The sequence below is a fragment of the Pipistrellus hanaki genome (assembly GCF_964339955.1).
Source record: "Pipistrellus hanaki genome assembly, chromosome: 4".
Taxonomy (NCBI): domain Eukaryota; kingdom Metazoa; phylum Chordata; class Mammalia; order Chiroptera; family Vespertilionidae; genus Pipistrellus; species Pipistrellus hanaki.
The window spans coordinates 20,853,454-20,876,025 of record NC_140506.1 but is presented as its reverse complement, the minus strand read 5'-3'; the positions used below and the strand labels follow the sequence as shown (position 1 = coordinate 20,876,025).

The window sequence follows — 22,572 nt, the reverse complement described above, 5'->3', positions numbered from 1 at the left end:
CACTCATTTCATTTAATTAGTAAATTCTCCTTTTATATAACTTATTTTTTTCTAATACTTCCATATTATTAGCACTATACAATCTCCATTTCCAAATGTTGGAGATTTAGTAGAAGGAAGAAACGTATTTTTAAAGTGATTGAGCCTATAAAGAATAAGACAGATTGGAAGAGGTTGCTGAAAAGTAGATTACTATTCTGAGATCTGAGGAAGCTCAGACATATTTTGATGATAATTTTCTAAAGGCCTTCATCAATATTTTAAAGGAGCACTGGAATTGATTATTGAAAATGTCATTTATATAATTGAAAGCCAGTTGTATCAATTTAAAAAATCTTTGGTTTAGGAGTAAGCCTTTTGCTACTATAAAATAAATATATAATGTTTTATGTATAAAGAAAATGTGAATTTTCTAAGTAATTACTAAAGCCATACCTCAGAGTAAATGAAAACCAGTGAAATTATCTCTGGCAGGTAACTTTGTATGTCTTATAAGGTGGGGTCCAAAATCATTGCAAATAGAATTTTTAGTCTCATATATACTACTAATAAACAAATATGTAAATTAACTGTACCTCCACAACACCTACAGCCAATTAGGAGTGAGTATGTAAATTAACCTGACAAAGATAGTCGGCCTCTGGGCAGCACATATGCCTGCAGGTTCAGAGCGTCCAGGGGTGGGGTGGGATTGCCTCCCCTCCATATAGCTGGGGCAACATGGTGGGCATCCCCAGAATCCTACTTGCTCTGAGCCTGTGGCTAGCACACATGTGCGCTGACACCAAGTGGCCCAGATCCCGGGGATGCCACTAGACTGTCTGGTCCTGCCAGCCCAGCTTGTGGGGAGCTGGAGTTCACAGTCTTTTTGGTTTCTTCAGCCCGTGGACGGGAAGCAGAAACAAAGAGCACAGGAGCACCAGGATTTCTGTGAATAGTAGTTCTGGTGGCAGCCTCTGGACTGGAAGTGAAACCCCAGAGTGAGGGGAGTTCCAGAAATGCTGGGAAGGGTTGTTCTGGTGTCAGACACATTGCAGAATCTCCTAGATACTAGAGCAAAGTGAGCCTGGAGCAAGTTAAAGTGGGAGGAGGATGGAGGGAAAGCAAAGGGGAGAGACATAAGTAAAGTCAAAGTGTTGAGGAAAAATTAAAGGGAATATATCCTGCAACTTCTAGGAAATCTCTACCAATGAAGAAAAAAAAAAAAAAAAAAAAGACTTCTATTATTCTGTCAGCACCAAACCAAACTGGGTTGGGGTTTCAGACAATTCGCTCATATGATTGCAAAGGCAGACAGAAACTCCCAGATGGGAGAGGGCTCCCCTGAGGGCTCCCAGATTGGAGAGGAAACAGGTTGTGAGCCCCTAGTTAATTCTATAATGAAACATTTCTCTCATATTTGAAAATCTTGTAAAAATGCCAAGAAAATTACTTGTCATATTTACTCTGATAATTCAACATGAGATATCATTTAAAAACTATTGTATTTTACCAAGTCAAGAGAAATAAGGAGGAAAATATAATATCATTATAATATATGTGGGAAAGGTATTTGATAAAAATTCAACATCTTTTCATGAAAAATTCCTTTAGCAAGCTTGGTATAGAAGGATGTTTCCTCAATTTGACAAACTGGATCAGTAAAAACCAATAGCATTCATCATATTTAATGGTTAGATATTGAAGGCTGTCCCTTGAGACAAATGGGATAAGAATGCCACTATTACTACTTCTATTCATCATTTTTCTCAAGATCTTGGCCAGTCCAATGGGACTGTTCATGGACAGGACTCTGTCTCCTGCTCTTTTATGTTTTGTCTCTCCACACCCTAATATCCTGCTCTGGATACCACTTTCTCTAGTTTCTGCAACTTGAATCCTTTGTGGCCCAGTCCTGAGAATGAATGTCAGAATTGATTCTGGCCCCTAAATCTCTACTGCATCCTTTAAACTCTCTCACAGTTTTCTTATAGCAAATTATGCAGCATACATAGACAGCTTACTGTGGTAAAGGGGAGAAATTATACAGATCAGACAGACGAAATAGACCAGCCACAGAGCAGAAGATGTTGCAATACATATATCTGAAAAAGAACTCACATCAGGACTCTGAAAGGATCTTCCTTAAGTTATTAAGAAAATTACCAACATCTCAACTTACAATAATGAGCAAAAATATTGAAGAGGCACTTCACAAAATAAGTTTTTCAGATATCTAATATGCATATACAAAGTTGCTCAGCATCATTAGTCATCAAAGAAATTCAAATTGAAACCCAAATGAGGTAATATTAAAAATGAAACAGAATGACTTAACTTAAAAATGAAAGTTAATAATTAAAAGGGTGAGAATGAAAATTCTTGGTGAGGATATTGAGCCACTGGAAATCTTGCCCATTCAGAGGATGGTTACGTAAAACTAGAAGCCCAATGCATGAAGATTAGTGTTAGAATGGGCTTCCCTTTCCCTGTCTGCCTGCACCATCTTTCCACTCCGACCCAGTCCTGTTCCACTTTGGCCCAGGAGCCGCCTCTTTCCACTCCTGGAGTCGCCTCTTTCTGCTCCAGCCCCCCTTCCCAGGCTGCCCAGAGGCCTTGAGAGACCAAGGGGTGGGACAGAACGCCTGCATCATCACCATGGTGATAATGCAAGTGTCCCACCCTTGTCCCTCTGCACCTGTGTATACAAATTAATGGACATCTTTGTTGGGTTAATTTGCATATCACTCCTGATTGGTGGTGTAGCAGAGGTACAGTCAGTTTACATGTTTGTCTGTTATTAGGTAAGATGAGCCATCCATTCGGGAAAACTGTATAGAAATACCTTCTAAAGCTGAGCATGCACAAATTCTATGACCTGGCAATTCAATCCCTCACAGGAATGAAAACCTGTGTGCACTGAATGACATGCTCAGGAATGTGCATAAAAGCAGCCTAAAATCCAGGATGACTAAATAAAAGGTGGCGTATTCCCATAAAGCAATGCTATCCAGAAATGTCCATGGAGGTGCTACTGCTACACAGAGCACCTTGGACAAATTTTACACAAACAGAATGTAGATCAAAAGTAGAATCATAAATAACTAGGCACATATGTATCTATTTCCATACAGATCAAAACCAGGGAGTGCACAGGCATGGCCTTAGAAGGCAGCCTACTGGTTACCTTTTTGGTAGTGATGTAATAAGCAGGCAGGAAGCAGGTTTCTGTGATGCTGGCACTGTTCCATTTATTCATCAGAATGAGGATTGCATGGGTGTGCTCACTTTCTGATAATTCATTAAGCTATATGTATACTATGCTCACCTGTCATGTGTAGAAAGACTACAATAAAAAGTTTATTTTCCCAAAACAAGAAACAATATATATGACATTTCTACGAAGAAGATGTCTTTTTCCTAAAATATATGAAATAAAATATGTATTTCAAATCAGAAAATTGGTATCCCATGCTACACACTGGCTTTGTGGGGAGTGCTCTGTGAATTACTTGGTAGATAAATAGAATCTGTGTAGTTAGTACAACTTAAAGTAATTTCTCCAGATGTAGAAAAGAATTCTGCAGGAACTGGAGAAATTGACAGATGCCGAAGTAAAACTATAAATGGGTTTAGCAACCTGCTAATCATCACAGTCAGAGGAATGTGAAAAAAAAAAGGGAACAGAATTATTAAAATCCTACAAGTCTTTTCTCTGCAGTCAGAAACGAAGTTGGCAGGTTCATTTCTCATTTTAATTGGCATTGTACTATTATTTTTAAGTTCTGATTTTAAAGAAGACAATAGATACTAAATATTTCTCCCAAATATGAGAACAATGTTCCATAGATCAACCTGTGGCATTTTGAAGTTAACCAGTGGATGATGTTTTTTGAACTGCTTCTGGTTTTGGACTTCAGAAAAATGGCTCTGTGATCTTACACTGCAGAGAGCACCATGGAAAGGGTCCTCCCTTGAACATACCATTGTGTTCAGTGTTTAACCGCTGTTTTGTGCTGGGCGCTTGATGTGGTTTTAATTATTATAGTTTACGATGATGATGTTTTAATTGTTGATGTAACACCCTAAGCATTTTGATGGGAGCTACATAATAATTAAAAATATTATTATAGCCGTCCCTGGAAAATAAAGAAATAAGGCTTCTTGTGGGAACTAATTGCACCAAGAATCAACATATTTCTCGTGGGGCAGTGAGGGGTAAGATTAAAAAGCACCCCGCCCCCAGCCCAATCCCTGCTGCTCTCACTGCCTTTACCAACAACAATGTTTACTTCTTCTTCTTCTTCTTTTGTTTGTTTTTTGTTTCTTTTTGTTTTAACTTGATTATTCACAAAGTCAGCCCTGTTCTCCCTGGTCTCAATGACATCCTCTCACCCTCAGAAAAATACAAAATATACACAACGCATGCACATTGTCAGGGGTATCATTTATTTTTTGATGGGCGTTTTAATTTTATGCAATGTCTGTTACTACTTGTTACTAGGAAGATATTGAATTTATTTTTTAACTTAGTAGAGGAAAGGTTTGCAAAAATTTTAGCATTTCTGTGCATTGTGGTTTTTTGATTATCTTTTATCATTATGCCATACTAGCTCTCACTGCTATAAAAGTTAACTTAATTAAATTTTTCTTTTCTTGAAAGGTAATAGTTCATTAGTGCTTTTGTTCATCCTTTTTCCGTTTTTTCTTCTTTACAAGAAAATAATGGTTATCTTGGGGGAGAACATATGAAGTGATTATATTCTTCTAAATGCCTTTCTGTGTTTTCTACTAATATGTAGGCATTATTTAATGATTTCAAAACTTCATGTAACCATAGAGGTCAAGCAATCCTTCTGTTGTTAAATTAATAACCAAGTATTGGGTATCATCACATATAGATAAAAACTCTTATTAAGATTGGATTTTATAATCTCATGCAATAAAGACAAGCCTATCTAATATTTATTTATTGACTTTCTTAAAAGAAGTAGTATATGAACTATTTCAACTGATCAATTTTCATGGACTTCTTTAAGATGTGAGTATGAAAGAGAATTTAATTCTTTTTATAGATTATTTAAGATAAATGATAACATCAATCTCAACTCAAGAATCCTGTGAATTAGCAAACAAATGTCCTGCCACTAGTCTTTTCACAGCTGACAACTAAGAGTGGCTTAATTATATGGATTTTAACTTTGAAAACTTAAAAGACACCACAAAACGGAATTTGCACTGAGAACATAAAAATCATCAAAAACTTTTTATATAAATCATTAGCAATGAATACTTGTGCTATAATTTTATCCCAACTTTGTTGAAGGATTAAAGGCGAGGGATTAAAAGCACCAAGATGTGTTTCACAGAGAATATTTAATGTATAATATTTAAAATTTTCTATTGACGGAATCATTTGAAACTGTGCTTTTTAAAAAAAGAATCACTTGGAAGAAGATACAAAAATTAATCTCCTAAATATAATTCTAGCAGGTAAAAATGTACAAAATAGACACATTTCATTGATTTCCTTCTGAAATGAATATAACCGTTAACTATTTACTGGAATGACTGACTAAACTTTATTCTGACAGGGAGGAAAACATAATGGTGAAAAGACTGTGGGAGTTCCTAGAAGAAATATTAGAAAACTAATATTTTTCTTTATTTTCTCATTTGAGATAAAAATTTTGCAAACTATGAATCCACTTTTCAGTTGTGAATAGGGAGAAGGGAACATTCTGAGCTCTCACTGAATATCCTACCTTGCCCATCATTCTATGCATTCAGGGTTTTAGTTTAATGACACACATTTAAAAAAAAAAATATTTTATTGTTTTTTTACAGAGAGGAAGGGAGAGGGATAGAGAGCTAGAAACATTGATGAGAGAGAAACATCGACCAGCTGTCTCCTGCACACCCCGTACCGGGGATGTGCAGCAACCAAGGTACATGCCCTTTACCTGAATCAAACTTGGGACCTTTCAGTCCACAGGCTGAAGCTCTATTCATTGAGCCAAACCGGTTTTGGCATGACACACATTTTTGCTGCATCTGATATTCTTTTAATTAATGTTACTCTCAGGAATTCTTGGGCTGTAGAAATGACCATTCCCGCTCCCCAAGTAGAGTATGTCACTCCCTTTTGTTCTGCTGTGTCCCTTTTAGAGAATCACATATCACATTGTGTACAGGTCGGTTTATGTTTTTATCTCTCCACCAGATTGTAATGTAAATCAGCCAGGTCTTCCTAGCTGCAGGTCTCTCACAATGCCTTTCCACAAGTCTAATCAATAAGTGACTTGTACATGATTATGTGGGTGAATAAGTGCTTTAGTAAACCATACCTCATTGACTTAGAGGTGTGTACAAAACACCTTAATGTTAATTTGGGAAGCAATTTCAGAGGACTACCCAAAAGCTAAGTATAATCAATAACTTCTGGGAATTTGGAATGCAACTCAGAAAGCAACCCTGTACAAGCAATAAGAAGTTACTGAGAGCATTTGCTAATGAACCATGATACAGTTTGTTTGAAGAGTGTAAAATTAGAAGTAACCAAGCCAAAGAGGTTTATAATATATACAGATTCTACAGGGGGTCTGCAAAACTGAACAATGGCTTTCAGATATACTGACTTCTATAAAAATATTTAGCATCATAAATATAAGGGAATTCCCAGCATGTTATGGATTGGCGTTAGTCATAGATAATGACTATATAGTGATGCAGAGGAACGAGGAACGTTAAGTGAAAAGAGCATCTTGGTAGAAGCAAGATAGTGGCACCTTCTACACCTGAGAGTTTTAATAATTCTAAAGGACTACGTTATTGACTTAATGCAAGAACTTCATTATATATAAACCCACATTTTGTACTCAAACTCCAACTAATCATACTTTTGTTTTGGAATGTTGATACAACTTTAGTATTCCTCTTTTCTATACAAAGCCACTTATTTCCTTAAAAATCTCCCAGGACAGTTATAGGAGGAACTCATTAGCATAGTCGTTAGGAGGAGAGGAGTCAGAAATAATCTAAGTGCTCTTTGGGAATAGAGTTGGAGCATCTCACAGTGGGCCCAGGATCAAGGCTGCTGTGCACCAATCCTTAATGGGTGCTTTGGGTACATCGTGGTAATATTGGGCCTGGCAGTTTGGGCCTTTTGGACATCTGCCTCTGCCTTACAGTATTGCTCTTTTGGCACAAATGCCAGCGCTGCCAAATATTTTCCAAGTTTGTATCTGTTCATGCACAGGACACTGTCTCCTGCTCCTTTATGCTCTGTCTCTCCACACCCTAATACCCTGCTCTGGATACCGCTCTCTCTAGTTTTTGCAACTTGAATCCTTTGTGGCCTAGTCCTGAGAATGAATGGCCCCTAAATCTCTACTATATCCTTTAGACTCTCTCACAGTTTTCTTATAGCAAATTATGCAGCATACATAGACAGAAATTTCTTCCCTTTACTTTGGTAAAGGGGAGAAGTTATACAGATCAGACAGACAAAATCCAGAGCACTTACAATTCTTTGCACTCATGTATTTCTTTTCATTCCCACTTTGGATCCCTTCCCTACATTTCATTTCACTTTTGTACTTTGGCCAGCATACAAATTCAGCTGCAGACACTTTTCTCTTTGACCTTAACAAGAATGTTCCCAAATTCCTGTACAAATGAAAGCAGAATTTCCAAATATAGAGGTTGTATTGAGTGTTGTATACAGAAAGTTAGAATGAAATGAATGAAGTGAGAATAAAAAAGGAGAGAAACAGGAAAGAAGAGTGGGAGAAAAGCTTACAGAACTCACGCAACAAAATTTGAAAGCAGATGATAAAGTAGTAACTAAGTGATGTTAGGGTGCTCTTTCTAAGTTAGGTGCCATTCCTTCTGATCTCTGTTATGGCTGCAGAGGTTCCTCTAGCTATCGTGGCAAGAAACCCCATCCATCATTAAACCGTCTCACTCTATTATTAAAACAGCATAACGACTTCTCCTCTAGGCAGACAGAATAAAACAAACTGTAGCAACTTTGTGCTGTGTCTATACAACACGGAATGAAATGGGATTTCTCACTCTCCACTTACTTTGATCAATGTGCATAACTAAATGAGGGAGCTGGAACCACATTTTTATTTGGTGGCCTGCAGGGGCCTGCATGGTTGTCATCTTGATCAAATCAGAACACGAAATGTCAAAGGTTTTTGGTTGTGTTTATTTGGCCCAGTTATGTAATTCAGAAAGATTTCAGCCTTTCTTCATTTTTTTTTTAAATTTGAATCATTTTCCCACACACAATAATATGACGCAGGAAAATTGGGTATGTTTGGATGGAAGGAATATAAAGAAAGAAAACATTATTAAGATGGGGAAGAATTAGAATACTTTGGGAACCTATTTTCTACACATCTAGTGTTTGTTCATTCAGAAAAGAAAAGAAAAGAAAAAAAGAAATGGTATTAGGTACTTCCAGGCACTTTTGCAGATACATATAGGAACTATAGTTGTTTTTGTTTTTTTTTTCAGGAAATTAAAATACAGTGAGAGAAAAGGAGGGGAGATGAGATAAGTGACTGCTTCCAATCTAAAGGGAAGAAATAACATAGAAGTCATAAAGCCTATCCCATGGAATGAGAATAGAGTTGGGATCAGGATGTTTCCCATTGCAGTTAACAATGATAATGATCATGAAGACTCGCAATGTTCTAGGCCCTGGAGAAAGCTCTTTGTAAACATTAACTCACTTAATCTCTAACAGAACTTTGAGAGAGGAACTGTCAATATTTTCATTTCACATATGGGTAAACAGGTTTAGAGAGACCTTTTCCCTAAAATTCCCAAGAAGAAAATAAATTTGAATCTAGGTCTGTCTCATGTTACAGTGAGAAGTCTGAACCTCTAGGCTCTAGTTTATGTAAGTACAGAAAGTGATCTATGATTAATCTTCCATTAGGAACTAAGGTTCTAAGTGTAGGGGCTGCTCATTCATGTACATAAAGAGATTCAGACAAGGAAGATTTACTAAAAAAATAAATAAAAATAAAGCTTCTAATAAAATAATTATCCACTAATAAGGGGATACTTTTTAAAAATCATAGTAATTTTCACTGGATGTTGAGAAATATTGTAGAGAAGAATCAGGCAATATGGATTCCAAACCCAGCTCTGCTGTTTCCCTACAGTGCAACCTTGGGGAAGTGGCTAAACTTTCCTGTGACTTTATTTTCTCATCTGTAAAATGGAGATGATAATAAGTGTCTAATTTTACTTGTGCAAATGAACGGTGATAATACAAAGAAAACATCAAAAGTGCCTTGTGTATTAAGTGCTCAATAAATATCAACTACCATTATGTAACAGACATAGTTCAAAGTAAGAGTTACATGTACCTATAATACAATGGACAAATTCCCAAAGACATATTTCTGAGCATAAGCAAGCAAGTTGTTGGCAGTTGATACAACATGATAATATTTATAAACTGTACATTTTCATGGTTCAATATCATATGTAAGCATATTTGTAAAAGGACATGTTATAAAGACTTTTCCCTCTGTCTCTCAAAAACGTACTTCAAAGCATCAATACAGCTATCATAACCATCTAGGTTTTTCCTATGTGTCTTTATACCTATCTGTCAGGGGGAAAATGATGAGTTAGAAAAGAAGAAGGAATACATGTAAAAGTTACACTTTACATTTTGCTTTTGACACAAACACGTACACATATGAATATGGATATGCTTTTCTAGAATAGGAGGAAGGCCAAGTTCTGTTATTCCATTGACAACAAAAATACATTCTGGATAGAATTCAAATGTGCTTCTGTCAAATATGGCTTTTTTTTCTATTTTCAAACAAATATTGATATCTTTTGCTAACAGGATTTTATAGAATAACAAAGAAGCATAAATGTATTCCTGTTGCTAAAGTTATGTGCCTCTGTGGGAGATATTTCGATTTTCTTAATTTCCTTAGAATTTCTTAGCATTAATGACCATGATGGACATTTTTGACAAATGACACTGCTTCTTTCAATCTCTTCATCTCTGAGGGTATAATTGCTACCATCATTTGTGCTTTACCCCAGTGCTCATTCTGCACCTCCCTTTTGTGGCCTTAGAGTCAGGTCATGTTCTGATCACTCCTCCAGGGGAGCGTGGCCAATCTAATGCCAGTGATTCCTAAACCAGGCCAACCATTTTGCTCACACCACTAGTGGCTTCTCAGCAGGTCTGTGAATAGTTCCGATCCTCAGTAAGTGTGGGAAATGAACAATTTTCAGGAATGTCATCAAAAGGTCAGACACAGATTTCTGGTATCACCTAAACTTTTGATGGTTCAAGCAAATGGACAACCATATCTTTCTGTGGGAGCTATCACTTTTTTGGTAAGCGATGAAATATTCTCTTTTAAATTACCTTCAACCTACTTTTCAAACTTTTAAAAGTATATATGTTGACAGAGAATGTGCACAAGCATGTTTATACCTATATGTATAAATGAATCTGGGTCATATCCACCTATTACTATCTATCTATCTATCATCTATCTATCTATCTATCTATCTAGTCCATCAAGAATGCCAAGTATAGCATTTTTTTTAAGGCCAGGAATTTATTCCTTTTAATTTTAAAAGTGGAGAATTTATTTATTTATTTATTTATTTATTTATTTATTTATTTTTATTTTTAATTTCTTTATTGATTAAGGTATTACACATTTGTCCTCATCCCCCCCATTCCCATCTCAAACCCCTCCCCATGCATGCCCCCATCCCTCTGTTGACCGTGACCACTAGTTAGGCTTATATGCATGTATACAAGTTCTTTGGTTGATCTCTCCCCCTTACTCCCACACTCCGGTACCTTCCCTCTGCGGTTTGACAGTCTGATTGATCTTTCCTAAGGAGAGTCACTCACTCAGTTTTTAAAGGGTACCTTCCACCCAGAAAGTATACAGCATGTCTGCAAAGTTTAGGACATTGCATTAATAGAAAGTTATTAACTATTTGAGATCCTAGGTAACAAAAGAAGAAAATATTATACCTAAATATCTTAATATAATTAATAAAATAAGTGTGCACCAATTTTTCAGTTTACAAAGCTCATTCATATTTATTTTGTATTTTTATCTTTATACAGAAATTTATAAAATTGACCAATTGCTTTTTATTTTATTAGAGAAAACTGATTATCTTTTTTAAAGATAATCAAACATTTAAAATTATGTGTTTTTCCCTATGACTGTACTATTTCTGATAAATGAAGGACATTTTAAAATTAAATCACTACTTATAGTGGTAAGCTACTTTGTGGTTCACATAAATCTGTAAAGAGCACTGTCTTTAGAACAAGAAGGTTTACCTTAATATTTTTATTATAACTAGCTATATAATTTGGAATTAGTATAACAACATTATCTTTTCTTTAAAATTAATTTTTTAAATCATAGATGTTCTAATCACTTTGGACTATATTTCAAATAACACTTTTTTCTGATTTTTTTCTTATTTTTCTTAGAAAATTTAGAAATTATAGAATAATATAATGTAAGAATAATGTAAGAATGAATTAGTCAGAATTCTAGAATCCAGAATTTTAAAAATGGTATATTTGGCTTACATATTTCCAGATTTATATTTTGCTACATTTTTTTTAAAAAACAGAGGTGTTATGCAGTACTCTTTTTAAAGCTTTTATTTTTCCCCAAATTAAAATATAAGTACTTTTTGATTTTGGATGCATATTAAATATTACTATTACATGTTGTTTTCTGGTATGCCTGTGTCAAAGTTATTTTATAAACTCCCTATTCTTTTTTATTTAAGTTACTACTAATTTTGCATATAAAGTAGGCTTTTAAACTACTATTTTTTTTGTTTAGTGCAAAAAATGTACTTTATATGTGAATTAACTGCTCATATTTTCTGCAAACTCTCTTTTGGAATATTTCATGGAAATATATTTGTGGAATATTGATTTATTAGAACTAATTTTATATTGAGGTTATTAGCACTACATCTGCTCTATATGTTACCAATATTTTTCTTGGTTTGTATTTTATCATTAAATGTAATTTTCTCTTAAATTTATAAGTTTCAAAAATTATTAAAATATAGTTTTATTTTTCTGATATTTTCTTTTTTTAGTGCTTAGAAATACCTTTCCCATACTAATATGAAGTGTTCGATACCCTGAGAAAGAAAAAGTTCTCCGTTTTAACGCGTTTTTCACTCCTCCCATAAATGTACTTCACATTGGAGGTTAAAGGAAGTTAGTTACAGGAATTTCTATTAAGTATGGAAATAAAAATTGAGAGGGAAATGATGACATATGCTAAAATAAGGGATGAAAATCTTTATATAAGTGTGTTCTGAAGAATCCAGTTTTGTGACGTTTTAGACAAAAAAAAGTCATTTTTATGCGAAAGTAATGTAGGGTTGTGCAAACCTTCATATCATCTGATAAAAAAAAATATTACTTTCATAGGTTCACACAAGAAGTTCAAGTATTTCATCTCGGCTTGATGTTTAAGCCATTTTCCTGCAAACTGGCAAATTTCTGCCTACAGCAAACTGATGAAAATTCATGGATGTTTTTTCATTCCTTCGGTTAAGGGAGGAATAGTAAAACTTTTGCCTTAGATCAAACTTTTGAATATTTGAGGGGAGGAAAAAACACACACATCGCTTCTCAAATGTGAATACCCAAAGTGAAATGTGGTCGTTTCTTACATTTTTAGATGCTTGGAAGTTTTCCACAAACTTCTAGAACAGTCACTCTGCAGGCTTCTGCTATAAATGTTTCAAGAACTATCTAGGGAAATATTCTATTGAGAGGGAACGCAGGGTTATCTAGCAGACAGAGCATGGAATTTAGACTTAGACAACCATCTGAGACCCGCACCTGCCTCTTTCATTGCCTTATGGTGCAGCCCTGTATAAATGATTCAGACTCTCTTTGCTTATATTTCTCCCCGTGGCAATAAAGGGAAATGGCTAAGCATTAGCCCCTTCTCAACAATCAGAGGGTACTATAAAGGTACATATGACATTGTCTGTAAAGTGCTATGACCTATGATTCTCCAAAATAGTGCAGAGATGTCAGGCCACAGAGTATAAACATTATAGAATCCAGGTGTGGAGACCTGTATCACCTGCCCCCTTACTTCTGTATTTGGTCAAGGCTCCCTGTAATACATAGTTAACAATAAGTATTGCCAGTTGCTAAAACCTTCAACACTCATCTTTCCTTCGACATCTGGAACATATTAATCTCCCTCTCAAAAACTCAGTGAAGGGAGACAACTCATAACAGCCAATCAATTTGCATCTATTGAGTGCCTTAATATGTAGAATGCATTCCACTGAGTATTAGACCTCTGATGAGAATCTATTAGGACATAACGATTTATAAAGCATAATCACTGTTCTCAAAACACTTGTCATCATGATCTAGTTAAAGGTGAATGTTTGGATTACTAAAAATCATATAAGATAGCCATGTAGCATACAGTTGATAGACATAATGATTATAAGCATTTAGAAGAGGAAACGTATAAAGATTTGGGTTGACTCTTTTTCACAGGATTTTAGTTTTTACAAATACAGAAGGAATAATGCAAACACACAATATAAAAATTATCCTTGGCAATTGTCATGTTAAAAAAAGTGATTCATTAATAACTCTAGCTGTCTTAATTTATTTTACTATTCTCATTGAATGTAAGCAATTTTGCTCCATCCTACTGATTATTTCTCTTATATGCCACGTTTAAGCAATTTTGATGACTGGCTAAAATCCAGTTCAGTCAGTCAATGTGGGTGTGTCTTATGAAATTAATTCGGAGTAAAGGAAGGACCATGTGGTGTAAATGGGAAGAGAACTGGATGAGGACCACTGTGATCTGGCTCTGAATGACAGTCACTTTACATCTCACAGCATCTGCAGGTTCTTTGGTAAAAGAAGAGGGCCGGGCTGGATTTCACAGGCCAGTTCTAAAAATTTCCAGAAGGAAAAACATGCTAGTTAAAAGTCCTGCATTTCCTTATGCTTTTGAAAAGCTCATCTTGCTTTTGCATTCTGTCAGGATTCATGATCATTTCTTGTCATTAAAATTAATATCTCAATTTTATTGACCACAGATGTTGCAGGTAGAGGAGAAGCAGATGGTAATATGGTGCTCTCCAAAACATGCTCAATTGTGATTCTTAATTTTATTTCAACTGGACATTCCAAAACCTTATTAAGTTTTTATAGTTAACTCAAGAGAGGTTTGGTCTTGCTTGTAAATACTAACTTACATGCGTAGTCTTGTTCTTGGTTTTAGAACTTGTGTGTCAGTGAGCAAGACATCTGTGAAACAGAGTGAAGGCAGGGCATCCTCGCTGGGGGTATATTGTCATATAACTTTATTTCAGAGCACATTGGTAAAATAGTTTCTGTAATTATGATAGTAGAAAGAAAAAATATTAACAATGTCAAAATAGTCATTTCAAAGGGAAGAGTAATATAGTTTTAAATGAAATATGAAATATGTCATTTGATTTATGAGAAAAATTGGATATTTCAAATGGTGTGTTTCTACCTGTCATGTAGACAGCCCATGGAAAAACTAGTTTATTTGTGCTACATTGTATAAATAATGTGAATGATAGTAAGATATTGGGGAGAGGGATTATCTTTGTTGAGTGTAGAAGAGAACATTACTTCTCTAAAAATTTTCTGGACTTTAAAAAAATATGGCTTTAAATAGCTAACATTATAAGCTGACAATAACTAATTGTGTCAAACCCAGCTATTTTAACATATTTTGGACTATGTTCACTTATTTACATGAGGGAGTTTATTGAAATAAATTATTAACCATGATCTAGATCAGTATTGTTTAATAGAAATACAAAGCAAGTCTCATGTACATTTTTATTCTATTTTATTTTTTATCGCCATGATGAATTTAAAAAAAAATGTATATTTTATTGATTTTTTAGAGAGGAAGGGAGAGGTATAGAGAGTTAGAAACATCGATGAGAGAGAATCATCGATCAGCTGACTCTTGCACACCCCCTACCTGGGATGTGCCCGTAACCAAGATACATGTCCTTGACCGGAATTGAACCCGGGACCCTTCAGTCCACATGCCAATGCTCTGTCCACTGAGCCAACCTGGTTTCAGCACCATGATGAATTTTTACTTTTATTTTTCTAATGTACAAATAAAATACAACAATCCACTTTCTATGGTTTCTAAACACTTAACTACTGGTGATTTCTGGGAGATCCTGTTGTCCTTCATAGTTCAAGTGCCTAATCTTCTGAGAAAGCTCAATTCACCTTCCTTCTGCCACAGAATTAATTCATCTTTTCAGAAGTCTTGTCTGATGTTTTCTTGGCATCTCCATATTGCTGCTTCATTTGAAAGACTTAATCTTCTAATTGCACAATAGTCTTTCCAAACTCACGATTCTTACTGACCAAGGATACCCAATTTGACTCCATTTCTCTTCATTCCCATCCAACTGTGAGTTGTAAGTTATTTCACTGCCAGTTTAAATCTTGAATATGTCTCAACTTTTGGAGCTCTTTCTGTGCATGTCCTATCATATGAACGTGATTTTCATTATACACTTTGCAGGCATTGCATCCACGCTGTGATATTAGTTCCAGTTTCTCAATCCGAACCGCTTGATGCTTTAACGGGGCCATAGAATTGTTCACACATTCTTGCCATGCACGAATGTCAATTTTGTGACCTGACGAAGGGCCTGAAATTCATATCATTTCATACTGAGCAATTCACTTAGATGTCAAGCAGCCAGTCTTTCAAATTCAATTCTAATATGTTGTTTTCTAAAGCAGAATAATCTCTGGCTGTTAGTTTGCTCAAGTAATTTTTAGTAGGTCCGTATCTGTGCATTTCCTCCTCCAATGCACAGCAGCTGCACACCAGGCACCTTATAACATTGGTCAGAATAGGCAGCACATCCACATCCTCTGCAGCCACCAGCCATGGCTCCATTCTGAAGTTCACCTGACTCTTCTGAATCTGCACTGGCTCAGGCCCATATTATGATACCTGCCAGTGCAATTTAAAATTTTGTAGTTTTCACACTAACTAACGTAAAAAAGATACAGGTGAATTTTATTTGACACATTATAGGTATAATATTATTATTTAAACATGAAATTTGAGACTGCATTTATTTATTTACTTATTTTATTTTTTATTTATTTTTTACTAAGCCTCCAAAATTCAGTGCGTAGTTTATGTGGTCACTAGCCACAGGTGGCTATTATACACTTGAAATGTAGCTTGTCCAAACTGAATTAATGTAATTCAGTTTGGATGAGTGTAATTCAGTTTGGACAAGCTACATTTCAAGTGTATAATAGCCACCTGTGGCTAGTGACTACAGTATTGGCAGTCTGGGTGTCTGTGGTAGGGTACAATAGAAAATAACACAGGCATGGCCACTAACTTCAAAGACTTTAGAGTCTATTATGGAAAACAGACTGGAACAGTAGATTAAATTGTAAAATTTTACAGTTCTTGCAGTTGTTACAAAGCATGTAATGAAATTAATATTGTTGAAGACATGTCTCCATTTAATGTATTTCCATTTTACATATGTTCTCTCTATGGGTAAGATTGTTCTTGCATTTTTTAGAAAATTAATTATAAATTAGCATTATATTGTAGTCTATTAATAATTCTTTTTTATTTCTGCTTCTAATTTTTTCTTACATCAATATTACACTGTAAGTTTGAAGGTAAAGACTCATGGGGCAGGAGCATGATAATCCCTCACTGTCATTATATATTGTTAAAAAATAGAGTAGCGAGGTACATTTTTTAAAAGTCAGAGAAAACTTTGTCTCAGATGAGAGAAAATTCAATATTTTCCCATGCACTTTCTATAACTTTACAATTTCTTTAATTTCTTTTTTTTAAAATATATTTTATTGATTTTTCACAGAGAGGAAGAGAGAGGGATAGAGAGTTAGAAACATCGATGAAAGAGAATCATCAATCAGCTGCCTCCTGCACACCCCCTACTGGGGATGTGCCTGCAACCAAGGTACATGCCCCTGATCGGAATCGAACCTGGGACCTTTCAGTCCGCAGGCCGACGCTCTATCCACTGAGCCAAACCGGTCCCGGCCAATCTCTTTAATTTCTACTGATGTGTTTTCAAAGGCTTTCTGCTAAGGGTTATAGACCCCTGGGTTTATTATAAAAGTAGTGTATTTCTTTTGAAATCTTGCATTTATACCTGATTTATACATAAAAGCTGGTGTGAAGAAAGTAGTTAGGTATTCAAATGGTAAGAGTATAGAACAATTAAAAATGTGAAGAGAATAGTTTATGCATGACATGAACTCAGTGTTGTTTAAAGATTTACCGTAACTGATTCCATGTAGTCCAGGCTGAATTGTGAATGGAGCTGAAGATAGTTATCTATTTTCTGAGTTTTGAAGAATGCCAAAAAGCACAGATGAACCAGAAGTTTAATTTTCACTCATCTAGCTAAAAATGTATATTTTCTCATGTTGCTTCCTAACTAGAGTTGCTATGGTTGTTTAGACAGAGAAGATTATAGGGACGAGAAGAGCCAGCTTCTTGAGAACTTCCCTTAGCTGGGAACTTAATGACCGGATTTTTTCAAGAAGAAGTAGGCAGGTCTTTCTCATTTGGAAAAGGAACATAAATAAAGTAAGAGAGTTGAAATTGACAAGAGTTGTTGGGAGAATAAAGCAGATGGCTTCTGTTTGAGAAATCACAGTGGAAGTTAGGGGGGAAAAAAAAAAGGATGAGCAATCTAAGGCTAATTAATGGAGACTTAGAATCTTAAACTTGATCCAATGAGTGATATGGTACCAATGTAGTTTTAAATCAGGGAAGTGGAATAATGAAAATGGCATTTTGGAAGATTCATCTCACAGAAGTGACAGGAGTGATCTAAAGCGGCTGAAGGGAAATATCAAGGAGGTTGGGTTGAGTGACCAGATCCAATAATAGATTTGAAGTTTTAAAACAAGCCTTTTTAAAAACGGGAGACTCATGCTTTTTTTGACAGCATAGGAGATGAACTGGTAAAAAGGGCAAGTAAGAGAAGACGGAGGGAAAAATAGAATAAATGTAGGATTAAATTTATTCAGAAAGTAGGCTCTAACAGGATTCAGGGCACTCACTGATGGTGGAGTGGGATGGGCATATAAAGAAGGAAAGACAGTTATTCCGCTGATAGTACAGTATATTAGTAAGGCAGTCATATTTTAAACCAGTGTTTTTCAACCTTTTTTGGGCAAAGGCACACTTGTTTCATGAAAAAAATCACGAGGCACACCACCATTAGAAAATGTTAAAAAATTTAACTCTGTGCCTATATTGACTATATATAAAGTAATTCTCTTGGATAGGAATCAAATAAACAGAAAGAAAGTATTTTATAATTACTTTATTATGAAATATTAAGTAAACAAAATAGAGAAAAATTATAAAATTCTTGTCTTGTCTGCACCTACGGCACACCAGGCAACATCTCACGGCACACTAGTGTGCCGCAGAACAGCGGTTGAAAAATGCTGTTTTAAACTATAGAGGTGAATATTTTTCAAGTTTCTCTGTCCAGCATACAATGTAGTAGGGTTATATTTTATATTATTCTTAGACCTCATTCTTCAGAGCTAAAGTAAATTGAAAGTTGGTTGAAAAATTACTAACTGAACTATGGTGATTCTTTCTTCTCCTTTCTAAAAGCATACATATTTTAGTTTGAATTACTTAGGAAGTTGTACAACAAAACTGGGTTTATGTTTGAATTATTTTGCATTTCATATGGCTTACATTGTGAAAAATTTGCCTTAGGATGGTATTGGATAAAATTATAATGATAAAATTGGACATATCAAAAGCAACATCACAAAATTCAAAGCAACAATAGACTTTATAAATAATGTGATTACTTGCATAGCGAAACAATAAATATTTGTTGACTATCAGGTACTAAGCCTATTGAGGGAGTTGGTTATAAATACGTAAACCAAAAAAATAAAGAAAGAAAAAAAAAAAAACTGTCCTCTCTAGAATCATTAAACAAATAAACAAATATGTATATACTACCCTGTTTCCCTGAAAATAAGACAGTGTATTATATTAATTTTGCTCCCAAAGATGCGCTAGGCCTTATTTTCAGGGGATGTCTTATTTTTCCATGAAGAATGATTTAACAATCATTTATTGTTAAATGAAAATAAAGGAAATTTATTATACGGTACAGTAGTACTGTAGTTGTCAACACAAACCAGACAAGCTGTGAATCCTACAGTATCAAGAATTTACTCATTTATTCAGTGACAATCATGTCTTCATCTTCTGGAACATCATCATAACAATCCAATTCCTGAATTTCCTGGTGAATTTCGTGTGACTCCATTTATTTCAGAATCAGTGGACCAACTCTCTCATGTTTAGCAATAGCATTCTGAGACAGAGCCTGGGGGAATGCCTTATATTTCACTCAGAAGGAAACATGTAAGTAGGTCTTATTTTCGGAGATGTCTTATTTTCGGGGAAACAAGGTGGATGCCCGGTGCACAAAATTTGTGCATGGGAGGAGTCCCCTCAGCCCAGCCTACACCCTCTCCAATCTGGGATTCATTGGGGAGTGCCTATCTGCTGGTTTAGGCCTTATCCTAGGCCTAAATCGGCAGTTGAACATCCTTCTCATAATCCTGGACTGCTGGGTAGCAATTGCTCACCTGCTTGCTGGCCTGGTTGCCCCTACCTGCCCCCTCCATGCTAGACTGGTTGCTCCTAACTGTCCCCTCTGCCATTCTGGTCATCCCCAACAAGCGCCCCCCTCTCCCCTGCAACTGCCTGGTTGCACCACGCAGCTGCTTGTTCAGTCATGTGGTTATCCCTCACTAACCCCTTGCCGTCCTGGTTGCCCCACAGAGCCTGCTTGTTCAGTCATCTGGTTGTCCTTCACTAACCCTCCTGCTGGCCTGGTCATCCCACGCAACCTACTCGCTAAGTCGTCTGGTCATCCCTCCTTGCCGGCCTCGTTGTCCCATGCAGCCTGCTTGTTCAGTTGTCTAGCCATCTCTCATTAACCCCCAGCCAGCATGGTTGTAGGTAGCCATCTTGTGAGAGTGTGATGGTTAATTTGCATAATACCTCTTTCTTATATAGGATTTATACATTTTAAAAGTACTTGTTATGAATTGAATTGTATCTTCCCCAAATCATATGTTCAAATCCTAACCTCAGTACCTCATAATGTGATTTTATTTGGAAATTAATTTGTTGAAGATGTTATTAGATAATGAAGGTTTGTTGAAGGTGTAATTAGATAGTTTAAGATAAGGGTAAAATGGAGTAGGGGGAACCCTGAATCTAATATAACTGGTATCCTTATCAATGTGGGAATCTGGATATAAATATGAGCAGAGGGAAAACATCATGTGAAGATGAAGGCAGGCATCAGGGCAATGTTTTGATAAGTCAGAAATACCAATTGCTAACAAACCATCACAAGTTAGAAGAAAGGTATGGAACAGATTCTTCCTCTCAGATCTCAGATCTCCAAAGAATCTAGCTCAGCTGACACCTTGATCTCATACTTCTAGACTTCAGTACTGTGGAAAAATACATTTCTATTGTGTAAGTCAGGTATTTTGTTATGGTAAAATAATAGAGTTCTGTAAAGGAGGCTCATTGGTGATATTGAGAACATATAAGGGGATGGAGTTTAGTTTAGATTGGATGGAGTATGGAGACCTCTTTGAGGGATTTACATTTTGTAAATGAGAATGAGAATGAGCCAGTCCTGTGAAGTGTTGGGGGAAGAGTGATCTGGAGAGAAGAAAGAGTATGTGCAAAGGCCCTGAAGTAGGAGAGAACTTGTAAAGTAAGGAACTTAAAAAAGTCTAGTGTGTCAGGAGCACAGCCAATGATTGCCTAAGATGAAATTAGGTAAATCATAGCCAGGAATTAAAATTTTATTCTAAGAGCAGCGAGGAGACTTTTACGGGCTTAAATCAAGTAGTGATATGCTCCAACTTACATTTTAAAATAAACTTCTAACTACTATGTAGATAATAGTACAGAGAGGAAAGTGGAAAACATAATTAGCAAATAACAGTATCAGTCCAGGTATTCAGGCTTGGAATAAGCAAGCTTGTGGTAGCAGAATATATATAACTAGAGGCCTGGTGCACAAAAATCCATGCACCTGAGGGGTGCTCTGCCTGTGCCCTCAGTTCTGCCTGTGCCCTCTCGCAGACCGGGAGCCCTTGTGAGATGTCCAACTGATACCTTAGGCCCACTCTCCACAGAGAGTGGGCTTAAGCTACAGTTTGGCCTCACTCTGGGGGACATGACCAGCTGGCTGATCCAAGGATGGCACAGGCCTGCAAGTGGCCAGCCTTGCCCCCTGATTGACCCTCCCCTAGAACTGGTTGCTGCCTGCCCCCACCCCCTTCATCCCTTCCAGATTGTCATCTCCTCCCTCTGCCTGCTTTCACCCACCTTGACTGGCCTGGCACCGCCCACTTGTTGAATCCACCCTCTGCCAACTGGTTGTTCCACCATTTGGTTGATTTGCATATTAGGCTTTTATTATATAGAATTTTTAGAAAATATTTCATATTGGGAGTTAGAGAAAATGCATCATTAAGAATTCCTCTCGTTTTTGTCTTGAGCTATTGGGTGTTTCTTAATGAGATTGAAACGGATGGGGAAGGACAGATGGGGTAGTATAGAACAAGAGTTTAATTTGGATATGCTAAACCTGATATGTCTGTGAGATAGCAAAGTAGAGATGTTGAATGGGAAGTTTTTTGGGCCGAAGAAAGTCAGAGGAGGATGCAGAGAAATGAAAGTTGAGTAAGTTGTGCTGTGTCCTATTGAGCACCAATAGCACAGCTGAAGTCTCCTGATTCCTAGGCCTATGTCCTTGCAACCTCATGCAAATGCCTAGCCAATGACATTATAGTGTCATTTTCATGGGTCATATTGCGGATTAATGTATGAGCAGCACTATAGGGAAAGAGACATAGATGGCTGACCATTAATGACACAATATCAAGAGCACAGACATAAGATACATGAGGCTGGAAATTTACTTTTAGCCTTCCCACTTATTATCTTAATTGTGCCTCAGAAAAATGAATTCATAGTGTCAGAAGACCTCTAAGATACCTATTAGTTAAAAAATTTGACAACTTCCCAGAAATAGCACTTCTGGGTATATATCTTGATAATATCTTACACAGGTGTACAAGGAGATAGGTACAAGGATCCTCACTAAAAACATTGTTTAAAACAACAAATTTAAAGGAACTTAAGCATCCACCAAAATAAAGAAATAATATATACTATATTTAAATGACAAAATAATATTTAGGTTTTTTTTTTTAAATGAACTAGATCTATGTGCATATATAAAGATCACAAATATAGAATGTTGAAAGCCAAAAAATGTAGGTCTTAATACTGGAAATAGTTTACCTTTTTTGTGGAAGCACATGTATGTAAAAATACTAAAAGTAGATAGGAATGTTACAGTTCTGGTTAATTATTAGAATGG

The 22,572-nt window shown here is 35.9% G+C and overlaps 2 long non-coding RNA genes and 1 pseudogene across 3 annotated transcripts in view; 1 reads left to right on the top strand and 2 right to left on the bottom strand.

The window, feature by feature from the left end:
• Positions 1-22,572, bottom strand: part of LOC311621527 — a 1,687,340-nt gene that overhangs the window by 234,395 nt on the left and 1,430,373 nt on the right. The window lies entirely within an intron of this gene.
• The window catches only part of LOC311621526, a 484,022-nt gene that overhangs the window by 234,396 nt on the left and 227,054 nt on the right, over positions 1-22,572 (top strand). The gene's annotated exons all lie outside the window — the stretch shown is intronic.
• LOC311621014 (pre-mRNA-splicing factor SPF27-like) lies at positions 15,345-15,998 on the bottom strand (annotated as a pseudogene). The gene has a single exon. The product of its transcript is annotated as a pre-mRNA-splicing factor SPF27-like (transcript).